At 48.1% G+C, this 21,819-nt stretch overlaps 1 protein-coding gene across 4 annotated transcripts in view; it reads right to left on the bottom strand.

The window, feature by feature from the left end:
* LOC119455368 (sal-like protein 3) overlaps positions 1-21,819 on the bottom strand; it is a 136,525-nt gene that overhangs the window by 76,957 nt on the left and 37,749 nt on the right. For all 4 annotated transcript variants that reach the window (XM_037716757.2, XM_049668727.1, XM_049668728.1 and 1 more), the window contains exon 2: positions 2,553-2,617. The gene's annotated coding sequence lies outside the window, so the exon portion shown is untranslated. The remainder of the gene's footprint in view (positions 1-2,552; positions 2,618-21,819) is intronic.

The raw sequence follows: 21,819 nt of genomic DNA, 5'->3' as shown, positions 1-21,819 counted from the left end.
GGAACACGTAATCTACTCTCATGTTGTTAACTTCCTATCTTCGTCGAAATTCTTTCACCCAAATAAACATGGCTTCAGGAGAGATCACTCATGCGAAACACAGTAGCCTTATTTATTCATGATATTCATTTAAACCTTGACCGTAACATTCCAACTGATGGCCTGTTTCTAGATTTCGAAAAGGTGTTCGATAAGATTCCACATTCTCGTTTTTTGCTAAAGTTATCACGCCTAAACCTTCATCCATTTGTTTTTAAATGAATCCAGTGTTTCTTAACTAACCGAAAACAGTTCGTATATGCTAACAACCTTACATCTGCTGTTTCCTCCGTTCTGTCTGGTGTACCTCAGGGCACTGTTCTTGGGCCGCTGCTATTTTTAATCTACATTAATGACTTGCCATTTACTGTAACTTCTGCAATAAGTCTTTTTGCTGATGATTGTGTAGTGTACCACCCTATCAATAACCTCACTGACGTAACTTCCCTTCAAGAGGATCTATTTAATATTGAAGACTGGTGTGCTACTTGGCTCATGTCCCTGAACACAAGTAAGACTATACACATTTCATTCCACCGCCAACCTAACTACATCCCACCTGCTTACAAAATTAATAACAGTACTATATCTACCACTGACTCCTTCAAGTACTTAGGCAGTGACCTCTCCAAAGATTTGTCCTGGACAAATCATGTAACCCACATAATAAATTCAGCTAACAAAACTCTTGGTTATCTTCGCCGTAATCTCTTCATGGCACCGCCACCAGTAAGATCAGTTGCCTATAAAACGCTCGTGCGACCAAAACTGGAATATGCATGTGCTATCTTTGACTCTTACCAAACTAATCCGACTAAAGCTCTCGAATTTGTTCAGAACCGTGCTGCTAGATTTATTCTTTCAGATCAAAACTAAAATCAAAACTAGACTTGTCGCCTCTTGTCTCTCGTCGTCGCATCTCTCGCTATATGCCTCTATCGCAGGTTTTTTTATTCCATACCTCGTGACAGCGAGCTGCTGGCTCATCGTGTTCGTCGAACAGGCCATCCGAACTCGGTAATCCCGCCACGAGCCCGCACCACTACGTTCCTGCAATCATTCTTCGTGCGAACTGCCCGAGACTGGACTGGCCTCCCTAGACAAACTGCACTCATCCGCGATACAGCGCGCTTTAGATCTGCCATCGAATGTTGCGACTCATTTTTGTAATGTCATCATCATCATTACCGCCTTCTCCGTGTCCACCCCTCATGTAATGTCCTGTTGGGACCTTTGAGGTATTAATAAATAAATAATTAATAAATTAACCAATGATATAGTGCGGTTCAGTGCTACGTAAAGCCACAGACGTATTGCTGACGCAGACGTCACCATTTCATAGCGAAAGAGGGACACGAAAGAGAAACATTAAACCAGTTTCTGTCAAGCCACGTGATCTCAGTGGCTTTTTGTGGCTACTCCTTCCTTGTATATTTTGTTCAAGGAGAATAAATTGAAATTTTTCTGTTAGAACTTCAGAGATTTTCATTAATTTCGCGGTAAGGGGCAGATTACCAGAGGATAACCGAGAGGCGAAATTTCCACTGTTTCGAATTTCGCGCCGAAGCCATCGCGCCGTACTTCAGTATGACGTCATAAGATTCCAAAATATTTTATCGTATTTTGGAAATCGCAGTAAAAGCTTTCCTAACTTGCTGAGTTCAGCCTTTGGCTTCTCGAGAACATAATGTATTCCGCCTTTGCTGATAAGAGAAAGAGAGATACGAAAGAAAGGGAAAAGGCAGGCAGGTTAGCCAAAACGAAAAATCCGGTTCGCTACTCTACACCGGGGAAAGTAGAAGGGAGAAAGGGGAGAGGCAGCCACTCACGATCACCGCATAAGCAGACGTCGTATTGGCGCTGAACCGTGCTCCATCAAGGGCTGCAGAAGATAGCGCCAACCTTTCCCTTTCCAAATGAACCACTTAGTAGACGTCGCCAATAGCCATGACTTAGGGGCTGGTATGGGAACTACACGAGTGGTTCTTCTTTCTTCCAGTATTGTAGAAGGGTAATTAACTAATACCGCATACCGTGTTTCTCTTGAGTGCCCCTTTAATGACCGTAAATGCATGGTAAATTCCTTTTAGAATTTTTCGTAAAGTGAACACCGAAAGTTTGCTAAACGACAACGAATAAAAACAAACATAAAACACACAACGCGCATTCAGGCGAGCTGGCTTGATATCAACAAAACATGGGTTGACGTGAGCTGCCGCTCCACAGTACCGATATACGCGCGCTTAAGAGATAAAACCACCTGTCCGTTCCCTAGCAAAATTTTAAAATAATAAAGAACAACCCGGTTACTGTCCTGCCTCAGTCTCCCCACGATGCAGAACCAGCTCTAGGTTTCGAAGACACCGAGAAGAAGCGGCTTAATTTTCCGCAATTTGAGCAGTTTAAACGTTTCCGAGAAGTACATTGCAAGCGCAGTAGATGAGATGGGCGCGCACTCGTGCGCAGGACGCATCGCACGCCGGCATGCATGCACTGCGGCGGAAGTCGCTCACCTTAACTGGCTGCGGTCACGTGGCACCGCCGAACCACGCTCGTGAGCGGCGCGCGGGTTGGCAACCTGCAGCGAAGAAGAAAAAAAAAACACGTCAAATGGGTTGGACACAAGCGAAGTGTTACTACTTTTTAGAAGCATCATTTATCTCTATTTTTAGTTACATTTACTATCACGGAAAAGAGCCATAGCAGGAGTGGGTACACGGATAACAAATGTCGACGTCCCAAATCACCGTACTAGTAATTAATATAGAAGGAAAAACTTACACAAGAACAATTAAGGCAGGGTATACGAGCTTCAAATGAACGCATGAAATGGAAGACCAGCCATACACGATGAACATCCTCCTGTGCGAAGTCTTTGGATGGCAAATATCTAAGCTAACCATCGCATTTTCATTGTAGCACATGGCACAATTAATTGCCTGAATTTTAAGAAAAAAACATATGGAATAAAATACTGTCAGCCCTTCCACTGGGGTGGAGATGGAAGACCAGCGAAGTTTTTTTATGGGAGGAATTATGTATCTACAATTATGACTATTCAGATGTGATGGCGTAATTGGTTATTTGAACTATTAAAGAATGAGAAATATATATATGATCCGGTGGTTTTATTTAGTGACCACAGTGAACATTTATTCAGTGACCATTTATTTAGTGACCACAGGGGCCATGGCCTTATGGTCGCTACGGTACACCGCCATAGGGTGTACGGCAAAGGTTCGCACGTTCTTCATAAACACGTCACCAACGCCGCGCGCGTTCGGTGCGAACGCGGGCAAAACGCCGCCGCAGTCGAATGCGCCGCAGTTGGATAGAGAGAGATTGTGGTTGTGAAGAGGAAGAGGCGCTATTTTCTGCAGAGCGGGCACGCACAGTCTAGGGGGCCTGGATGCCCTCCTCGCACGCCGCTCCCATTACACTGGGAAGTCGCGTTTGCTCTCCGCCGTGCGTTCGCTCCCCGTGAAAGCGCGCGTCCCTCGCCCTCGCGCGCTTTCACTCGCACATACAGCATACGCCCAATGAGTGTTTTATTGCGATAGCAATTATATGGACACTCAAAAGCAGATTTCTGCCGTCGGCGTCGCCGTCGCCGTGAGGTTCCGTATGACGTCTTTGGAGATGAAATCATCGCCGATAGATAGATAAGTGGTTCTTGAGGGAAAGGGAAAGGTTGGCGCTATCTTCTGCAGCCCTTGAGGGAGCACGGCTCAGCGCGCGCCGAACGCTGTATGTGCGAGTGAAAGGGCGCGAGGGGCGCGTCTTTCACGGGGAGTGAACGCACGGCGGAGAACAAACGCGCGTTCTGCGCTGTGCTCGCTTAAGGGCTGCAGAAGTAGGCGTCTCTTTTCTCCTTTACAATGACCATATATGTAGAGCAAACGCACCTTCTTCAGACGCGCGAGAGTCCGTGGGGGAGGGGGAGGGAAGGGAGCCGACGTTTAGCTGCGGCACCAAGTGCCTATTTATATCAGAGGCTCCAGCAACAGTCACCAACGCCGCACGCATTTTGAGCTAACGCGGGCAAAACGCCGATGGCGTCGACAACAGTTCTGCGTGTTGTTGCTACCAAAGCCGCTCACCTTACTTCGTATGACATTGCTGTGTTGCTATCGCATTCATTGCTTCGCCCTTAGGGCGAAACTGTGACATTTTTTTTTAGGGGCGAAGCTCCTTAGGGTGTGGGTCTGTCCCTCCTCTGTAGTATGTAGTAGTAGAAGTCGTCGTAGTAGGTAGCCACATCTACTTTTATGAAAAAAAAAATTCCGAAAGTTGTGTCCGTAGCGCGGAATCGAACCAGGGACGCCTCGCTTCCGAACGCGCGGCGCTAACCACTACGCCACGAAGCGCACATGGACACACGCACCACGATGACAATAAATACCCAACATTAACGAAAGACTGCGCGTTTCTAGCGCGTTTGTGCTAGCGCGTTACGGCCCGTGTAAGAAGCTGGTGTACGACGCTGTGGCCTCTCCGCCTTACCCCCGTATTCATAAACGCTCCTCGACTTGAACTTGACTTGCCACCGCCTTGGGCAGCGCGTTCGAAACGCGTTGAAGGCGGTGGCAAGTCAAGTTCAAGTCGAGGAGCGTTTATGAATACGGGGGTTATACTCTCTCAGCAGTCATGTGATGGCGTCGGCAAACGCAGTGCACGTTCCGGCATGTGTAAACGGCTGCGTAAGACGCTGTGGCCTCTCCCCCTTACTAGAGAGTATTGCACGTTTCTAACGCGTTTGTGCTAGCGTCCCCTTAAGCGGGAGATGGTGCAATTATAATGAAGGGCGCTGTTATAAAATAGGAATGACGTCACATATGGCGCGTGTCATTGGTGGAAGTCAATCGGTCGATTTAGTGCGGCGAGACTGGGCGAATTACGCGGAAGATTCACGGTTTACCGATGATTCCCTCCGGAGCTTCGCCCACTCATCATCATTCACCCCGTGGATATGCGTTCTTTTTTTTTTTTTTTTTTTTTTTTTTTTTGCCGGACGCGACCATCGAAGAGTGAGCCCTTAACAGTGTTACAGTGGCTAGAATGGGTTCTAGCCACTGTAACAGTGTCGCTGTAATAAGTGCCAGAAACAAACCTCTTGTGCTAATTAAAGACAGTATCTCGTACGATGGGCAAACAATCAACGCTGTCGAACAACACAAAGTACACTTAACTTGAAACGCATACGTAGACAATAATCTATGAAAGGCACTGTCTGCGGCTACTGGATCATTATCACGATGTCGAGACGCACTTCCGCTCCAAATTAAACGAAAAATCTGTCAAGCACTTAAATTATTGAAGCCTCGTATGGGCGACTATACCAGAAAAACAAACAATTTTTTTGAAAATCATCACTTTACAAAAAACAAAAAGATAATAATTCGTCACATTAAGAACCTCGACTACATGACTCAAACGCGAGACACTTTCTGTAAATACAGCATTGTAAGAATAGAACACTTGTACCATTTTCGTACTGTGCCAACTTTTTTATTTTTCGACAGGCGAACTTGTGCAATTCCTAGCTTCGATTTCGAAGCTACCACAACACGAAAGTAAATTGTGCACCCGTAAAAAAGAAACCTGGTTATTTCCATTCCCCGCTTTCGAACAAATTGCACATTTCAGTAACTACAACATTCTTTTTATTTCGAACGAGTTACACGATACACTTCACAAAGAACGAGCTGCTCGGGTATCTTTAAATTTGAGAACATAACGTGTCTGCCGGTCTTAGATTGCTTCTTGCATTTAAAATGATGTGACTTTCCTTTGTGTGTTAGTTTACTAAATATGAACAATATATTATTTCTTCATTGCGTATCACGTATCGTGTGCTTAGGAATGTATAACATGAGACTCTTTATGTATTATGACATTGCCACGTGCCTTGAGAGAGAACTGGCGTTCAATTAAGTTATTTTTTTATTTTGTTACTTTTTTGCTATACTGCTTTTCCTTGGGTATTCGCCGTTGCGTATTCTTTTGCTCGAGAATGCCGTGCTGCTACGCGTGTGGGTTTCTGGACCTACATATATAGTCAAGCTGAAAAAAGCGGCTTTTAGTCCAAAAACCTACCTCTTAAATTGAATTGAATTGAAATCATTTGCAGAAATGGCGGTACAACCACATCCACACTTCTTCTATAATGAAGTCCGCACTGCTGAGCTGCGAAATTATGACGGACTGTGGAAAGACATGTTGAAGTTGCATTATTCCAGACTCTAGGCGATACCCACCGCAAAAAAATGAAAACGTCATTCGGCTGTTGTCGGCAATGGGCGCCCGGTTGGCCTTCACTTATCTGTATGCGAAAGCGTGAAAACGCATACGATAGTGTTGGAATTTCGCGTTGAGCAGTACATGGCCGACGCGGGGAAGCCAGCCTTGTGTTAGTGCACACCATGCCGACGGTTTCACCAACTTGAGCACGAATTAACTGCAATTACATCGGTACGCTTTTCCGACTTCGAAAAACCATTCGGCCCCTCTCGTTTCCTCCCGCTGTTCACGAAAGGAACATTTTTTTTCCCCACAAGAAAGAACAGTTTGCTGAATCCGAAGCAGTTCACTTGGCTCAGGGTGAGGAATCAGCCGACCGTTTACATGCAACGAACACTTCGTAGGTTTGGCGCGTCCGAATAGTGCAGCCCAGTGCAGCCGACGACACGAAGGCACGCCTCCAGGCGTTACTGCGTTTGCGCAGGTTTGCTATATATACGTGCGGTCGTGCTGGTTGGTTGCATTGGCGCTCCGCGGAGCGAGGGGGCGCGGCCACGCGCTTGCGAGTTCACTCTTAACTGCACGGTAACTCTTAACTTCATCGCTGTACCGTAAGGTGCCTCGCGCACCCTGAAGGTACCTGTACTGTCGGTTCTTATTGCGCGACCCTGGTGGAGAATACTCGAGTGTCCGCATGTGTTATACGGCGCACGTGGACACGGACCAGATCGTGATTCCCTTCGTTCACGCAGGACGCACATCTGCTGTCCTCTCGCTTTTTACCGAGACGAGAGCTCGTGCGGCGCTCAGAGCAAGGCGCCCTCAGCACGCGCTGCCGTTTTTACGACGACGAGCCCCGCGTTGGGCGAGCGCCTATCTGGCTCCCCAGAGCGGCCCACTTTGGGACGCGCGCACGGGGACACAATTTTTTCTTTGTTTGTCTGTTCAGAAATTCTGGAGCGCCGAGGAAAACTGAAATTGAAAAGCGTGCGCGTGCGGTATATTTACTACAACGCGGTGGCGAGAGAGGTCTCGCCGAACTCGCGTGCCCCCACCGAGCAGTTGTTTCCTGGCCGATTTCGAGCCACAAGAGAGGAGCAGGGGGGGGGGGGGGGGGGGAGTGAGAGAACGAACACACACGGCGGCAGCAGCAACACAAGCAACATTAGCAGTGGCCAGGACCCGGAGAGGAAACGGCCATAGGCGAAATACCCCTCCCCAGATACCACGAGGGAGAGGGAAATAAACGAGCCGCGAGAAGGCGTCGTCCGCACTCTTCCCCTCTGCACATAAAAGCAAAATAAAAGGTTACTCGGCTTTCATGAATGATTCCAAGCCCGAGATCGCAAACAACCGCAATGCAGCGCCGCGGAGGAATCGCGAGCTCGCGTCCACGAAACACGCCGCCCCGTTCGCGAGCGAGACCGTGAACGCGGCAAAAATCGCACTAACGAGGGGGCCCCACCGTAGGGTCCCCGCCAAGCATCTCGTCTCTGCGTCACGCACATTGACCGATCGCTGCTACACGGAGAGCCGATCAGAGCGTGTCGCAGCACATTGGCCTCGATCGGCTGTAGTGGTGCCGGCGACGAGCGTACGACAACCGTCGTTTTATCTATCTAGGAGAAGTGTCGATTCGCTCGAGGTCTCCAAGAATCGCGACAATGCCTTCGCTCGAAGCACGGAGGCCGGTGGACGCGCATAGCCTGGCGTTACAGTACATGCTCACAACAGGGAAACAGGTAGCACTAGCCACCACCCCGTTTCAAAGCTGCGCTTGCTGCTCGTAAGATCTGTCCACACGTAATTCCATCCAAAAGCACGAAGAAACGGGGTCGCAAACGGTAAGGAGACATTAAAGACGTTCATCCCCTATAACTTCCCACAAAATGAAGGACATTACGAGCTGCTGGAAAAAAAGGCTCACCGTAGTGTCTACAAAAAGCCTTCAGCCCCAAACTTGGTTCTTCGACTACAACACGAATAATGGATAGCATAACACGGCCTCCGTATGTTTTTTGTGTGGCTTATGCAGCTCCTTTTCGAACGTTTATCAGATATTGCTTACGAGTCAAACGTCATGCAATTAAACAAACATCTCTCTGCGATACAGCTTCTTCTTTCTCTTCGATTAGAATGCCTTGAATAGTTGAGAACAAAATGCCACAAGGTCACTGGCACTTGAAATATTGCAAACACGCACAAAGCTGCACAATAACCTGCTTAGTTTTATTTATACCGTAACTCCTGTCAAGCCGAATTCGAAGGAAGCGTGAAGATCCGTTCGTTTTGTCAGAGAGAGAGAGAGAGAGAAATAGAAAAAAGTAAAGGCAGGAAGGTTAACCTGACGCCCGCCCGGTTTGCTACCCTGCACTCGGGGAAGGAGGGGTATAGGGATGAAAAGAGAGGAGATAGAGCACAGTTGCGCGCGTTCTTCTTAACATACGGATCTCCAAAATTCTTTTTTTTTTTCTGGTGCACGCAAACGTACACAACTCAGAACTGTAATGAACCAGCCTCAAAACTAAAATGCAGGTGTAAAATAAGGTGTCTATTAGATTTCAATGATGCAAGGCATCGCTGTATATGCACTCATGAGTTATCGAGTTGCTTACCGGCCGTGTTCAAACCTGTGCGATGTCACGATAAGTGACAATTCACCTACCTTGATAAAAAAAAAATTAAAAAAATCGGGTAGGCGTTTGCATCACGGACGAAGCCGCATGCAGTGGAGTACGTGAAACGTATTGCGCGTGCTGCAGACGGTGTATGGAAATTAGGGCACAGCAATGACGTAACGAAATGGACAAGTTACATTTATTGACGCATTAGAACGCTTACATGCCTTACCTATGTTACAGCTAGTGGGGGCCTTAAAGGTCTAATTTTGCAATCGGGCTCGCTCCCTATTCGTAGTGGGCCCGTTTGTTTTGCAGAGGGTGTCTGGCCACTTTTTAAAGGAATGACCCCCCTATATACAGGGTCTTAAGTTTTACGGAATTTTTAAAAACGGCCTGTTGGAGATAACATAATTCTAGTCATGGAGCTGGATTATTCAGAGGCGGACATTACTTGCACTAGAAATCGAAACACATATTCAACTAATTAACAAAAATTCACTAATTCTCGAAATAGAGTCCGTTTCGTGCAGTTAATGGAACAGCCATCTGTGAAATGCATTTTCTGTGAGCAAGCGCTCGTATAGTCCTTAGCATGGTCAGTTGTTACCCGCCGCGGTGGCTCAGTGGCTAAGGCATTGCGCTGCTGAGCACGAGGTCGCGGGATCAAATCCCGGCCGCGGCGGCCGCATTTCGATGGAGGCGAAACGCCAAAACGCCCGTGCGCTTGCGTTGCAGTGCACGTTAAAGAACCCCAGGTGGTCAAAAGTAATCCGGAGCCCTCCAGTACGGCGTGCCTCATAATCAGAACTGGTTTTGACACGTAAAACCCCAGAAAGAAGAAGGCCAGTTCTTAACCTCCTCACACCCCCGAGTGCATTTTCGCGGACCGCCTTTGTCACAAAGCATGTCCAAAGTATATGGTGACGAGCATCCGCTGCTGACGCAATTCACAACTGCTCGGCCAAGTTAAAGCACCCTCCATGGCTGCAATAAATCGGCAGTGGACGAAACAAGTTACGCAACAAAAACGGTCGGCGGACGTTTTTCATGTTTCATTTTCCTTCGTTATATTATCCTGAAATTACGGTCACGGGGTCGTCGACGGCAATGCTCTCGCATGCATGGTTTCATAAAAATTGTTCCATAAACGTGCCCATCACATGATTAAGCGTCTGTACACACATAACAGCGTGGTACTGAGTTTTTATGCAAGCTAAAGTACTTTGTAAGGGGAAGCTACTCAGCTGTAGCTGTAGCATAGCTCAGCTGGAAAACTGGTCCACTGCCGAGACGATTGAACGCCCCGATACCTGTTTCATTGGGTTTAACCTGTTTAACTTAACGTCCCACAGACACAGAAGGGCTCGAGAGACACCGTAGCGGGGGCGATTTTAACCATCCAGGTTTCTTTAAAGTACCGACACAAAGGAAGCCCCCCACCCCCTTTTTTTTTTCCCTCATAGCGGTTACCACACACCGTAAGCCAGACCTCGGGAGGACCCCGGGCCGGTGGCCACCACGGAACCCCGTCATCAACCGCCAACGTCGAAGGCGTCTGTACTCCGCGGCGAAACTCTAAAGGCAGTTTACAGGCTTTGGGGCGTACCTTTCTCCTATATACGACAATAATCGTCACCAGTCTCAAGTGCGTGGCTTTACTTTCCTTAACGCTGCGCGCCCAGTACTTCCAGGTCACGAATGATCATGCGCGTTATGGGCGCGGCAGATATACACCAACAGGAAAGTAGCAGAGTTTTTCATGAAAGGAAACGCAAGTAAGATTATTAATTGCTGGGGGACGAAGATATATACGCCCAAAGGGTGTATGTGAAACTGTCTTTAGAGTGAATAAAGAACGGTCCCTCAGCTTCGTTTCACGGCTGCCACCGTGTTCGGCGCTTTGACGCCAGCCAAGTAAGTCTCAACGGTGTCGCACGCACGCGAGCGCGTAAGCAGCGTCGTCGAAATGGCGAACCGAGAACCAAAAACGAGAACCGCTGAGAGAGAGAGAGAGAGAGAGAGAAGGGAAGGGTCGCGCAGTCTGCGCGCGAGGAATTAGAACGGGGGCATTAGCGAGTCGCCACGGGTGTCTCGCTTTGGCACAGCGCAGGCTATATTCGCGACACGAACGCGACAGCCGGAAGCGCTGCAAGCTCGCGCGCGAGCGCTTTGCTCGGCCTGCCGGAAGAAGCATGGGATCGCGTGCTCGTGGGACGACACAGAGAGAGCGGAAAAGCAAAAACGTTTAACTATACGGCGAGCTATCTGGCTCAATATAGTTTCACCAAGTCGCCGCACGGAACGACTTATCGTGGCTCCGAAAACAGAAATATAGAAAAGAGAGGCGAAGAAGAAAGGCACAGCAGTGTTCGTCCGCTAGAGGCCGCGCAACGCTTTAGAGACGTAGAGACGCACCCTCGGACGAGCAGCTCTCGCCCTGGGGCTGTTAGTCGCCGAGGGGCGGGTTCGAAACGCGCTCGGCATCGACGACGACCGCAGGTGCGTGCGTCATTTCCGGCCTGCGACGATGTCCTCGACAAGAACGTCGGTTTTCGAGTCGTCCCGAGCGTAAGTCATCCCGGGCGGAAGCAACGGCGACGCAGGTCACGAGATGGAAATCACCGCGCGGGCATATATGATCACTAAACGCCGCGTTAAAACATGCGTCCGTAATCGGAGCCTTTTTTTTTTTTTCCTTTTTCTCTCAGCGTCATCGAAAAACGAGTGCAACTAGATCAAAGCCACGCACCATGCAACGCAGGTCCTTCCCACAAAAGAACGAAAGTATGTATACACACTCACGCTGAACGAGCGAATGATATATATATATATATATATATATATATATATATATATATATATACGGCGTTTTAACAGAACACGAACTACATGAAGAAAGGAAACACTTATGCACGCTGTCATTGTACCTGGCGTCGTAACACGAGCGTTGTTGCATTTCGCCCTCATCCGAATGGCTCGAGCCGTCGCGGTCGGGAATCGAGCCCAGGACCTCGCGCTCAGACGTTAATCGACCATCTTCGCCACCAAGACGAAGCACGGTGGCTTTCGAACCGATCCACACGCGCCCGAAAAGTGGTCCTGTAGAGTGCATGTGACGACTCGTATTTTACTCTAACGCTTTCTTCTTTCGTTTTCCTGCGGTCAGCCAAACGTTCGTTCAGAAGATGCGCTAAAATTTCCAGAGCGCCGTGCCGCACCAGAGCGCCGGGTAATCACCGTGATAGCGGGAAAAACAAGCGACAGTTTATAATCCGGTATCGCGATGGTGAAATCAATTACAGCAAAGTTCTTTTTCCCTTCGCGCGTGCACGCCACAAAGTAAAGGTGAGCACGCGAAGTCTGGAAATCTCTGGAAGCCCGATAAAAGGATCTGCAGCAGCGCACCTAACGATAATTTCACCCCCGTCGAAGCCAACGCGGTGTGGGAGATTCTGACGATAAGCGACAACATCGTAAGCCGATCGGACTGCAGCCGGGAAAACAAGCGGCGAAACAACTCGTCGCCGTGTGTGGCTCCTTTAAAAAACTTATTTTCTGTAGCTGTGCACACACGTCGTCGTTTTTATCATCTTTATTGCTTACACAGCCACCCACTCGTGTTTGAACGGGCTCTGGACAACACCGGCAAGAGGACGCGCACTGGCGATGTCATATCGAAGCCTCCTAAGTTGGAAAAAAAAAAAGAGGAATGTAATAATAAAAAGAACGCGGAATTAGAAGACTCGGGCATAGCGCTTCGCGAGAAAGGCGCACAAACACGGAGGGGCATGAGCGTGGGACGCTTTCGGAAAGAAAGGGGAAAAAAAAAAAAAAAACAATATAGCGCAATCTCGAAGCTATCACCGCCTCGCTGGTCGATGTTGAAGAAGCAGGCCTAGTGAACGCGCGCACACACAAGTGGCAAAACTACAGGGTTCGGGCTGAGCGGTACCGTCCGAGATGAAATAAAAAGAAACCTCGCTATCCGAGTAACAGTTCCGATAACAGCGAGAAAAAAGAAAGAAAGAAAAAGATGAAGCCATAGGCAGGAACGAGCAAAGCCGAAAGGAGCGCGCCAAGTGCTGAAGCCACGGCGAGGGAAGAACCGCGAGCTGAAGACCCGGGGCTGAGGAGCAACTCGAGCGGAGGCAGATAAGAACTTTTTGCTCTTTTTCTTTGTTTTGTTTCATGTTTATTATTTTATTTGATTTTTCTCATTGGAGGATTTGAGAGTTGAAAAATAAATCGAACAGCTACACAACGAAAGATCGGCTTCGTACACTCCTCGGAACAGCTAAGAGACTCGGGGAGAAAAAAAGAAGGAAAAAAAAAGAAAGGAAAAAAGAAGAGAACCAAAGCAGCAAAAGAAAGCATGCGGTATATAGGAGGGACGCGTCGCTGTCCAGAGAAGGAGCGCCGCCAAGCAGACACAAACGTGCGCGGGACACGTAAAATCGAAGCTGAAGGCGCCAAATGCTGCACGGGTGGGGGGGGGGGGGGGGGGGGGGGTATGGAGTGTGTGTATATATATAATACAAAAACAAGAAAAACGAAGAACCACCAGATAAATGCAGCTAAGGCAATGAGAAAAAAAAAAAAAAAAGCGAGCTAGATTGAAATAGCCAACTTGCCAGATGAGAGGATTGCGCGGGAGAGGACGGCGCGTGATGGGCGAGGGCGATGAAGCGCGCGATAGGAGGAGGAGGAGGGATGGCCTGTCCACCACTCGCCCCCACCCCCCCTGCCGCCCACTTCGCGCTCGGACGCGGGCGGAGAGTTTCGAAAGACAAAATAAATTACGTCTCGGGCACAGACCGGGGCACGAAAAAAAAAAGAAAAAGAAAAAGAAATGCTTAAGTGCAAGTATACAGAGAGTCAGGCGGAGAACAAGTTGTAGCGCGACACATAAAAAAGGACAGACGAGCAGAAGAATTAAAAGAATTAACTGGAAGGGGCCGACTAGCTGAAAAGCCCCGAAGCGACAGAAAAAAAAAAAAAAAGTAAACCAGGAGTCGTAATTAACGCGAAGATGAAGTTAAAGAGGGTAAAAATGTATGTAGATAAACAAGAACGCGTTGGTGCGCTGCAGTTCGGTAGGTGGCTCGCGAGCAAAGAAAAGCAAGAGGGAAGAAAGAACCGAGAAAAAAAAAAGAGAAAGAAAAAAAAAAAAAACAGCAGAAGGGACAACGAGAGGACTTCGGATGAGGAGGGAAAGGAGGAAGAGACTGCTGAGATCGCCCAGGGCTTGTAGTTGGAGAGAGCCAGCACCAAAGGTGGAAGCCGTGGAGGGAGTGGGGGGTGTAGTCCCGGGTCACCAGCACGTGCTGCTTCGGTGAACGCGAGCAAACGCGAAGGGAGGGGGAGCGATGAGCGCTCGCGCGCAGTTCGCAGGAGAGGAGGGCAGGAAAGCGAGAAGGCGGTGGCGACAAAGAGAGAGAGGGGACATTCCGGTTCACTCAGTGGTAGAGATGAAAGAAAGCAGCTTCAGGGAGTTCGTTCATAAGCGGCGCCAAGAACAAAGGCGCCCTTCGGGAACGAAGATAAAGGAAAAAACAAAAAGAAACCACCATAAAAAGCCATCGCCCCCCCACTCCTCCTCGGGATAATTTCTCCGCTCGCCGCGTGCAAGGGACTCCAAATGCGGTACGTCTTGGGCGAACAACGGAGGACAGAGGAGGAGCAAGATGGGAGATAACAGAGACTACGCAACAAACAGAAAAACAAAAGGTGGTCGGTGCGAACGTGTAAGAGCAGGAGGGACCGGCAGTTAAGCCCAGGCTAAAGCGCGCCGTTGTTTTGGGGTTAGTACTTTTTCCTGCGACGAAGAAGCGTGGCCAAGTACAGAAGGCCGGCAAGAAGAAGAAAGCGAACTCGCAAACAAAAGCGCGCGAAAGAAAACGCGCGAGCTGGCCGCGCGCGTGGGAAGGGGCGAAATTAAAGCAAAACGCGGGACGGAAGAGAAAAGGTGGCGCGGGCTGCACGTGCTCGGGTAGCCGGAGTTTTCTTCGCGCGAAGGTGGAGAATAACACCGACGGCACCCTCGCCGAGGTCAACACGTGCAGTGAATGCCACACTCACGCACGCCCGGAGACGTCAACTTCGCAATAGAGTTATTTCTAATCGTAATACAGAAATACATTAACTCTTCTCTTTTACTCCGTAACGCGTAAAAGAGAAGGGCAAAAAACTGAGCCTGTCTGGTGCGTCCTTAGGTTTCTCAGTGTTTTATCATGAGTACCAGCGCATCACAAGATGAAGCACACTTGTGTATTTTAGCACCGTGTGTAAAGTTCAACACGAACAGCGCGGAAAAGGGCCCGGATAAAGAAAAAGCCGGTGCTGCGACTAAACAAAGTAAATGCATTCTTGAGGAAGAGCAATTCATTTGGCTTGCAACGGAAAAGGGTACACAAACGCGCGGTCGTCGAAAGCGCACACAGCGCAGGGCTCCCGTTCTCGGCCCTCTTTTCTTTCTTTTGTTCATTAATGACATCGTTCAGGATGTAGGCGTCCAAATCCGGCTGTTCGCGGATGACTGCGTCATATACCAGGAAATCTCTAGCCCTAATGATCAGGTTTTACTGAACGAAGCACTAAGCAAAATTGCGAACTGGCGTAGCACATGGCAGATGACCATAAATAGTAGAAAAACAGTAGCAATGACGATAGCCATTAAAAAGCAACCACTTGAGTTGACCTATTACATCAATAACCAACCTTTAAGCTTAGTGCATAGCGACAAGTATTTGGGAGTGATGATAACCTCTCATTTGCGCTGGAATGAACATGTGACATTCATCACAAAAAAAGCGTTCAGAAAATTGGGATACCTTCGGCGTACGCTGGGTCACTCAACAACAGAAATAAAGCTTTTGGCGTACAAGCTTTACTGGAGGCCCATACTGGAGTACGCTGCAGCGGCCTGGGATCCCTGGACAGAAGCTAACAAACTAAAACTAGAAAGCATCCAAAGAAAATCTATTAGGTTCATCTTCCACTGATATAGCTGGAAAGTATCCCCATCTAAGCTCCTACAAAAAGCAGAACTAGAAAAACTTGAAACCAGGCGTTATCATGACAGGTTAAAACTTTTTTATTCGTTGTATCACAACATGTTAAGGATTGATCAATCCGCATTTATAGCGCCTGCCATAAGCCGCCTTACTCTGTCTCTACACCCAAAAAAGGTATCTGAGCTTAAATGCAGGACTAACACGTTCATGTACTCCTTCTTTCCTCGGACTATTGTAGATTGGAACGCCTTATCTCCTGATGTGGTTGAACGGCCAAATATTGATTTATTTCTACAAGCGATCAGAAATTGAGCGCCGTAGGCGCCTTCACAACTGAAATGTGTGCGCATGTTATCATTTTATGTATTAGAATCAATGTTGATACCTTTTTTTAATGCTTTACTTGTACGCATTAGCGCGTGTGTGTCCTTTTATGTTTTCCTTTCTTTTGTTATGCGATGTTGTTTTGCTTTAGTACACAGAGCTTGTATTGGATTATGTTCCTGTCCCCACTCCTGCCGAAGGCCTCCAAAAATGGCCGGCAGTATGTATCAAATAAATAAATAAATAAATAAATAAATAAATAAATAAATAAATAAATAAATAAATAAATAAATAAAAATATATATCCTATGACTTATTAAAGATAGATCTTATGATCAGATAGATGGAGAGATCATAGAATCTATCTATCTATCTATAATAGTGTCTAACCGCTTTCCCGCAAGCCTGAGTCACCGGTGTAGTCCATGGTCGAATGGTTAAACCATCGGGCTGCTCTGATGAAGGGGACAGGGTTCGAAACCAACCAACTTGGATCGCAGCTCCGTATGCATGCTAATAAACTTGCGCTAGCCTATACGCACATGCGTAAATAATGTTTTACTTTGTTGCGATGTTTTGGCACCATCCAGCATGCGCTGAGCGGCTGTTACCTGCGACATTCCGGTGGGCATCTTTGCGTCTTTACCCACCACTTACTCGCGTGATTGATTAGACATGTGACACACAAGAAGCTTCAAAGATGACAAGCCAGCGCCAACACTACGTATAACTTGATTGCAATGAAAATGTTGCGTCGTTATATAGACATCCCTAAGGCACAACATATGACATTTAAGAGGTCTCAGACAAAAGCATTCACGATCGAGTGCAAGCACCAAATATAACTCGCTATATATAACCATATCAGTAATGATAGGGACGCCTGTAACGGGAAATCGGTGTCTCCAGTACAAGTACTGCACTTGCAGCAGGCCCCGGAAAGTAAAGCTAGTTTCGGTTTCAAGGAACATGCGCGCTCCTAGCGGTTGCCGGACATCCTAAGTTATTTTTCTTATTTCTCTTTTTGTGAAATTTATATCGGGCGAAGCGCGGGAAGTGGTCGCCACTACATGTGCGTCCGTCGAGCTTGCCTCCGCCCACCCTTGCCACTCACTCAGCGATATCACAAGTCAGATCGCGCTTGGTCGTCTGCTTCGGTTGTCGTTCCAAGTGTGAATATGGGAAGATAAGACAGAAGCTTGATCAGGCGTGTAACGAACCGAAGTCGCAGGATACCAGGGGCGGTATTCTGTAAGAGTGTACGTATACCTAGTGGACTGTCCATTTCGGCTGTCGCTGATTGGCTGCTGCTTGATGTGCAGGAAGGTGCCAGCCAGTCTCCTTCCTGCACATCAAGCAGCAGCCAATCAGCGACAGCCGAAATCAGTCCACTAGGTAGACTCTCACAGAATACCGCCCCAGGTCGACCAAGCATTAGACGAAGATGGCTAAATCGGGGCATCATATGTGTTGCGTGGCTCTATGGTGTTCGAACGCCGGGAATTCCAGTTCTGCGAAGTTTTTCAGGTTTCCTAATGACCACGGGTAAGCACAAGTATTCCACTTTATTTTCCGAGCAGGTATTCATTTTGCATGAGTAAACCAGTTCTGTGCAAGCCTGAGTGGACTGACATAAGAACAGTGTCGCTGGACTCATCCGTCATGACGGCAGCCCATCTGTTGCCGGTGAAATATTTGTAATGAAGAGCTTGAGTGCGTGTTTTTGGGCTATACATTTTGTTCACGCTTTGTCGACATGCACAGCCAAGGTTTAAAAAAAAAATAAAAGAAAGAAAGACGCAGCCATGGTGGTTAATAATTTGCGCATTGGTTTGGATCTTCTGGAATCTATTTTCACTCATTATGTACAAATTTTCGTTGTGAATGAAAATTGCTTCTGTAGATTCACTTTCGCACTGCGTGGAGGTCAGTCTTTTTCCAGTACCGAATGTGTGAATAAAAACAACGGCGTTCAACGTTTACTTGTGTTGAGTATTGGCTGGCCGAAAAATCGGCTAGCTTTAGTCGATCCACTTCACAACACACGAACGAAATTAACGATTCATGGTGCCAGAAAGTTATTTTCTTCATGCTTCAAAGGAGGGCTTCAGCGGCAACACTCCTCCTCCCGGCTGCGCGCCCTCTCCCTCTACCTTCAGACATCAGTGACGTCATGGAGGCATTGTTTTGTTTGTGAATTATTTCCAGTAGGATATCCGGCAGCCACCAGTGGTGGAAGCGGCGCTGCCGCCGCGTATCGGCATGGAACCGAGAGTCCCATGGGAGGTATAGGGAGTTTCCGGCCCCTGCTTGCAGCTGCAACAGAAATTTCCTTAGTGAATGGCTCAGTCAAATGCAGTGCAATATTTGCTGTAGCGTGGTCCTTATATAAGGACAAGTGGTCCTTATAACTTTCAGCCAGTATGAAGTATGGTTATCCACGAGCAAGAACTTGCGGTATTATGAAGCGCTGGGCTTTATTTCACCCATTTGACTAAACGTTTTCTGGATGCCGAACTTCTCGACAGTATATTTGTACGCACCCTTACTCGTTTTGTGCACATGACCTAAGTGCCCGGCTGAATGTACGAAACAACTTCCGTTCACAGCCGCACATGCATAAAGATATCGCCAGTTTGCCGGTGACATCATTCTATTCGGGAAGGGTTCGGGGTGACCTAGTACTAATTCGTAAAGGAAAACAGACACGAAAAGGTATTCTGAGCATGTGTCCCGCACCATGCAGGGCACTTACGCGATTGGCATCACGCAATCCGGGACGCAGCAAAGCTGTCGTACGTGGCAGCCGCGAGCAGCTGCGCTGGCTTCGCGATGACACTCCCGACGCCCGTTTTGTCGAACGATGACGGCATCGCCGCTGACATCGCCAGCAGCACACATTTCCCGACATCAGGCGATCCGACTTGTGGGAAAAGGAGCCGCCTTCTCGAAGCTCTGAGCCCCCCGAGAGTATAAACGCTTGAACGATTGACACGCAAGCGAGAGAGCGCGGGTATATATGACGTGCGCATGCGTGTCACATGAGTTATAAGACTCGAACCCTCCGCGACAAAGGCCACTGCCCAGAGCACGATGCGCGCGCGTTTGAGCAACCAAGGCCGGTAAACGTAAAACTATTACAATCTGCTTTTTCTTTTTTTTCTAAATCGGCGAGTAGCCCTCCGTGATAGGTCAAAATGGCTCCAGGTCTGGTCGTATATGGGCAGAGCTGCAGCCGTTTTGACCTGTCACGGCGGTCTACTCGCCGATTTATAATAATAACAGATTGGAGTAGTTTTACGTTAAGTGTCACACGGCGCGCCTAAACAATTCAGGTGACAGCTATACCATTTGTATAGTCGCTCAATGTCGTCGCTCGCGTGGGGCTCGACTTGCAGACGACGAGCGAACGTGACAGCCATCTCCATCGCGTCGCTTGTCGCCGTCGCGCGCAAGATCGCTTGCATGCTTCATCATGCGCATAGCGACAGCAACTTCACGTCGGCCTTAAGAAACGCCTAGGGAGCTATATACGTGAACTTTTTTTAATATGTTAATATGTAATATGTGTAATGGAACCTCTATACATATATACTATAAACACGCATGCAGTGGTCGCGGGAAAGTTCTATACCAGTTTGTATAGCTTCATAAATGTCAAAAGTGCCAACAAACTTCTACATATTCAACAAGCATAAATGCTAACAAGTTTACGGCCCCCTGTGTAACGCATTAACCATGTGTTATTCCAACAGGAAAAAAGTGATTTGAACAGTCAGCGCCGTCTCTGCGTATTGACTGGCCGCGAAACGCTTCACCAGAAACGAGCACCGATATAATACTTTTGCGGCATTTCGTTTCGGTCAAAGCAGGCACGGTCGTTACAGTACTGTTTATAGGGGTTCCGACCCGCTTTTTATCGAAGTGGAGAAATGCATTTGAAGGTGAAACAGGCTATTTAAGAAATACTCTGCCGCAAAAAAATTACTTCAATGCGTTCAGCAGGAGCGCAGGTATTTGCAATCAAACACGCGCTTCGCGGTGCTTCCGCTCCTTCAATTTATGCCTTGCACTGCGAAGGCTACGGCGAAGCGAGACGTGCCCAACACGCTCCGCCTACTGAACGTCACCGTGGCGCGCAGTTAAAACTTGATTTTCGATATTAACGTAGACGCCACTACCGATTTTGGCGCCTACGACGCGCCGAACGAAAGCAAAACGTAAGCCAAACGCGGTTGTCCGCAGCGAATTCCGCAGTGCGCTTGTGGACTCGCCGAGGCATACGCACTACATGCATCCGCACTGCATGCAACTGTAGTGCGTATGCGCAACGTTTGCTTTGTGCAGTGCACGTTTTCGCTTACTTCGGCCTGTTTCACTTGGTATATATATATATATATATATATATATATATATATATATATATATACGCAGTAACAGTTGTTACTGCGTATAGGGAGGAGGAGGAGGGAAAGGAGGACGGAAAGGTAGGGAGGTCAACCAGATGCGTGTCCGGTTTGCTACCCTACGCGAGGGGAAGGGGTTAAGGGGTTGAGACATTGTGGCTTGCACGTTCTTTGTTTCAAGCGTTTCTTATTGCTCCATGAAGCATCATACACGCTCGAATATTCATATATTCTCGGTAAATAATTTAATATCGCATTCTTTATGTGAACGATTTTCGGTTCCGGCTGCTATTGGGCAACAGTTGATATCAGTCAGCTGTTGTCCAATAGCAGCTACGTATGGGAATCCGCTTTATTAGGAAATAAAGCGTCCAGAAAAGAGTGAGGAGCAGGTTTCTGTTGAAAAGAGAGCGTTTGAGAGAACGGTGAGTTCGCGCTCCGCTTGCGAGCTCCAGGCACCGCGCACGACTGCAAAACTTGGCTGAGATGTTTACAGAAGCTTATACGCTATATATCCGTGGACTGTGTTTTTTCACCAAGCCCGAGGTACAGGGCCCCTTTACCAAACGCTCCGTTCTGTGTGGTTCACTTCCGTGTTTTGTGTGCCGCCTTTAAATTCCTGCCATATAGCCAGATGTGCCAACCAGACAAAATGAACACACAGCTAACGGCGTCTGGTTGTCCTTGGTTTCCGGTGCGAAAGTCCAGCTAAATATTCAAGCCCAGTAGGAAACATCAACCTCGAGATCGCCTTCTTCACGAGCGCGTTTCCTCGCATCTTTCTTCCAAACATATCGATTATGCACCGCCACTGCGGACAGCAATTTCTCCTGCAGGCGTGTGACGTTAGCTTTATACGCAACCCACACACTGGCGGCTGACAGAAAACGAGGCAGAACCGGTCGCATTGTGCAAGCACGCACAGCTGCTGTCACGCAGAGGCATACGCAAATATTCGAAGGCCACGAGTGTACATCGATACACTTCGAGAGGAAAGGTATCGGACGGCGTGGCATCAGCCAGGAGCGTAACAGGACGCGCAAGGATATTCCAAGCGGTGCGAAGATAAGGACCAGGGAAGTGGGAGACTCGGAGAGCTCGCGCAGGAAAATACGTGAGCGAGGAGCGCAAACGGTTTAACGAATGCGCTGACGTTCGCGAAGCGCTGCGCACGCG

This window comes from Dermacentor silvarum, chromosome 6 (assembly GCF_013339745.2).
Source record: "Dermacentor silvarum isolate Dsil-2018 chromosome 6, BIME_Dsil_1.4, whole genome shotgun sequence".
Lineage (NCBI taxonomy): Eukaryota > Metazoa > Arthropoda > Arachnida > Ixodida > Ixodidae > Dermacentor > Dermacentor silvarum.
This window is presented reverse-complemented; position numbering and strand designations above follow the sequence as displayed.